Genomic DNA, 5,111 nt, shown 5'->3' on the forward strand with positions numbered 1-5,111 from the left:
TTTGGTCCGTATAATTGTACCACCCATTAAAACTGTTCTTTGGGACACCTGGCTGGCTTAGTCGGTAGAACATGTGACTCTTGAGGGTTGGGAATTTGAGTCCCACCTTGGGTGTAGAAATTACTTAAAAATCAAATCTTTAAAAAAACAAGCAAAACCTTCTTTTATTAAAAGAGCCATTAGGTCAAAATGTCTAAAAATATTAACGTATTATACTGATAGCTAACTTCTCTTTTCATTCATAGTATGAATTCAGATTTTCTTTTTCTTGTTTCGCTTTGTCAAAAGTGTCTATTTTATTGGTTTTTTCAAAGATCCACTCCTTGGGTTAAGTATCAATCCCACTTTAATTTTATTCTTTTCTCATGCTTTTCCTAGATTTTTTTTTCACTTTTTGGTTTCTTGAATTGATTGCTTAGTTTATTTTTATTTTGTTCATGGATATAAGCATAAAAGGCTTTAAGTTTTACTTGATGTAGAGCTTTGGATAATTTTCCCTATTTTTATTGTCTTAAACTGATTATAATTTATATTTTCTCTTTGATCTAGGAATTATTTGACAGTATTTTAATTTCTACTATTTAAAAAAATTATCCTTTTGTTATGAATTGCTCACTTTATAGCCTGGCGGTCAGAAAATGTAGTCTACAATGTTTTACTTAGAGTCTTATTATATCCTATATTTTTGTTCAGGTTCCATGGATATTTGAAAAGAATATGCATATTATAAAAATACTTTTTCTCTTTCTTGGGTAAGACGGTGGTTTTCATGAAATCCTTCTGCTGTTGTGTTTTGGGTTTTTTTGCATTTTTTGTTTGCATATTTTGATGGACTGTTAGGAGGCACTGTTACGTCTTCAAGAGCGAATGCGCCCATACAAATTAATTTTTTCCTTAAATTCTATTCTTTCCTGATATCATTATGTCTACTCTTGAATTGTTTTGTGGACCCTTTGCGTTGTTTGTCTTTACCAATCACTGTTTAACCAGTGACGTTTCATTTTTAGGTGAGCCTCTAGTGAAATGCGGGTGCGCGCGCACGCACACACACACGCGCGCGTGCACACACGTACACACATGCACACGTGCGCATACACAAGACTTCATTTTTTTATCCAAATTGAAAATCTGACTTTAAACAAGAACGTTTAGGTGACGTGTGGATTCTATTTTTGTTCTTAGTTTGTCTGTTTCCTGTGTCTCCCTTCTTTCACTGTGCATGGATCCAGGCTGCTTTGTTTTCACTTTCTACACACTGTGCAAGCCTTGACTATACTTCCCCTTTATGTCTCTCGCTTCCCGATTATTCCTCCCCCTGCCCAACCAGATGTCTGTTTTCACCATTCCCATGTAACGGCTCTAATAAGCCACCAATAACTTCGGATTCCTAAATACAGTGAACACTTCCCTTTTCAGGACCACTAGTCTTACTACACCCTCCCCGTGACATTCAACACCACGGATTACTCTGCCCTCCCGCTCTGCCCCTTACCCTAGGACCCTGCCCCTTTCCAGATTTTGTCTGTCTAGTTATTGCTGTCGTTCTGTCCTTCCTCGCCCCTCTTCCTTTTCTCTCCCCCTCTGCCCCCTCCCCACTAGGCACGAACCCGCCCCCCTCCGGTCTATATTCTACCACCGGTGATTTCATCTGCTTGTGGCTTCAGTTACTACCAAATACGACTGACTTCCAAATCTCCAGTCCAGATCACTTTTTCGAGCCCCAAACTAATATATACCATCATTCCCTTGATATTTCCGCGCGATGTCTGACGGACGCATCAACCCTGACATGTCCAAACAGGAGTCCACAACTTTTCCCTCGAGCCCATCTCTCCTTTCCTCCATCTGATCGAATTGCATTAACAGTGACCTGCTTGTTGCTCAGGCCATAACCTGAGGGTCATTACTGGACCTTTCTATCCTGACTGCTAACAGTACTAAGTCCAGATGATGCTGCCTCCGATGTATTTTCCGGAATTATTTCCCTTTTCCTACTCCACCGCTAACAACCTGGTCTGAACGACTATCACCTCCTGCCTGGACAAATGTAACAGTCTCCTTGCTAGTCTCCCAGCTCCATTCTTCCCTCCCTAAAATCCATTTTCCATCCAGCACAGGGAAGAGCTTGCTGAAATACATATCTGAATATAGCATTCTTCTGCTTTAAACCTTTCAAAAGACTCCTTTGCCCTTAGAATCAAAATCAAACACCATATAGTAACCTGAGGTACAAGGCCCCCCTGCATGATCTGGCCCCTGCCAAGTACCCATGTTCTTTCTTTCTGTTTATATTCCAGCCACCCCACCTTCCTTGGGTTCCTCCAAAGTCCTGATCACATTCCTGCTGAACTCATCCCACTCGCTCTCCTCGTTCCTCCACCTTTGCAGGCCTGGCTTCTCTTTGTCATCCGGGTCCCAGCTCAAATGTTTAAGGACCCTCAAGGAGACTCAGTCTAAAGTCGCCTTTCCCCCACCCCTAAGTCATGTGACTCTATTTTCATCATGCTTATCACTGTCTGAAATTAAATGGAAAATTTGTTTACTTGTTTATGTGTTTCCATTCACTGACATATAGACCCACTGAATGCAGAAAGCTTGTCTGTTTTACTTCACCTTTGTGTCCTCAGTGACAACCATGCCGGCATTAATAGGTGCTCAATAAAATGGGTCAAATGAAAATGACTCTCAATAAATCCCGTTGCCCATCAGGGCCTAGAATAACGGAGAACTGGGTCAGCAGATCCAATACTGTCTATACCACGTATTAGACGTGTCTTTTAGCAAGTTATCTGACCCTCAATTTCTTCATCTGAAATACGTGGATAACAAAAGCATCTCCTAGAAGGGGTTGTACAGAGCTGCTGTATGGATTAAATGAGAAGAAAGACCTAAACACTTGGCACTGTGACTAGCATATAGTAAGTGCTTAATAAACTGTAGCTAGCATGTATCTATATAAATTACGCGCACACACACACACACATATTTTGGTGTTCACCTTCATTGGGTTTAATGGTTCTACTGTCCTGTCTTTGAGACCTCAACTTGTGTGTTCTTATCAATATCATATCTCAAGACCACAATCTGAGACCCTAACATCCCCTGCCCACTTCCTAGCCCACCCCAGCATGGTAACGAGCTTTTATAAACCTCTTTAAATGATTTACCTGAAAATATAAATATTTCCTTCCGGTATCATACAGCGGTTTCAAGCAGCCCACATTCCATCTACTTCCTCAGAAGTCTGTGAACAGTAAATACACACAGGTCTGTATAAACATCGCACACGTTGAAAGATATAGAGTAAAATCATCTTTGGACTTACCATAAAAATCCTTGAGCCCGGGTTAAAGAAGCGACCCCCATTACAGCAAGGTACACCCCTTGTACAACACATAATGGCAGGGACAAGTCAATCTTTGTCATTTATTACTTTTATTTGGACAACATATATACATTATGTACAAAATACCTACTGTCAGAATCCTCTTTTATAATTTCATTTGATTTACAAAAACGGGACAGCAAAATAACTTAGGTCACTAATACTGTACAAAAATAAAACTGATTAAACAGTTGTAAGGATCAGTATCTTACAGTGTTACAGATCATTCATCTGTTGTGAAAGAACATCTCAATCTATCCAGAGTGATGAGCGCTGTGCTAAACCTACCTGCAAACTGACAACTAATCAACTTCGGTAATATGGCTACCAAATATAATTCTCAAAAGAAGCGTGATGTAGAGCTATACCTTAAAGCCAGGGCATCATTCCATAGTGGTGAAGGGCTTTCTTCTTCCCTAACCAAGGAGAGGAGTTATCTTAACTCTAAAACTATTAAATTTTCCAGAATATGACAACTACTTACAGTATTAGATAAAATGACTTTTCTTTCTTTTTAAACACCTGCAATAGTCTTTCAAAAAATTCAGTTTGGTTAAAAAAGTAAACAAAAATTACTATCCTGCATTTGGATTTTTATAAGTTAAATCCATGGTCTTTTTAATATAAAAAGTAGTCGCTTCATAGTTTTAGTGTTCAATGAACTCTAGTAGTCCTATTTGAACCATATCTTGATAGAGTAAATCTAATTAGAATGCTGGTTCCTGTTTTGTGACATTTGAAAACAGGATTTATCACGAAGAATAAAAAGCCTTGAGTTTATACGTTACGTTACTATAACATATAAGAGAATATCAAATGTGTGTTCTTCAACAACTTGAAAAGGCAAGTAACAACTTTTTTTGGGAAGTAAATTGTGCATTTTTTTTTTAAACAAGTTGCTGCATTTATATCCATCTAAGTAAGTGCTGGACAAAAGCCACATATAGATTTACTCCTGAATCTACAAAGATTGTCTTTCACTGACTTTGCTTGGTTTTCCTTCATTTCTTTCTGTGAGGGGAAGATGAGTTTGTCCAAGTTAGTAGGTTGCTAGGCAACCCCAAACTCCTCACTCACTAAAAGGCAGCGTGCAGAGGATCTCAAGCAGGACTGTTCCATGAGCTCAGTAAGAAATAGACAGCCTAACCTATTTCGTATGGAAGAACAGATGTCCTTAAAACTTATTTTGGACACAGAAATTAAAATTTGGTTTAAAATAAGCGTTTCAAAAATCTGAAACAGAGGTAGAAAGTGTTCTTTATTTTTCCTGACATGTTTTCCCGTGAGAAAACACTTTCCTTTTTATCTCAATGGACTGTTCCCAGTCCCTAATGTTAAAAGCAGTTCTCTTTATAGAACTACTAATACAACTACGTTGGTTAAACAAACAAAAAAAAAAAACACCATGCTAGTGATGGCTACTGTATTGGAAGTTGGAGTCAGCCATGCCCCACGCCTGCTGCAGGAGCCCACACTGGTTCTGAACCTGGCCACGAGCATGTGTCGGGTGAAGGAACCAGTTCACTGACGGGGAGGCGCCCGAAGTTTACACGACACAGCTTACAGCACATGTATAAACGAGAGTGCACCGTAGCTCCCTGTTTTGAATAGCAGATAAAATTGCCAGAAAGCATGATTTCTGACAAAAGAAAATGTAAACATTTCTCCCACGATCATTGCTGACTCCCTTTACTTGAGGTTTCTTCTTCGCTATGAGAACAGTTCG

Source organism: Ursus americanus, chromosome 34 (assembly GCF_024610735.1).
Source record: "Ursus americanus isolate L20-20 chromosome 34, mUrsAme1.1.p, whole genome shotgun sequence".
In the NCBI taxonomy this organism is placed as follows: Eukaryota; Metazoa; Chordata; class Mammalia; order Carnivora; family Ursidae; genus Ursus; species Ursus americanus.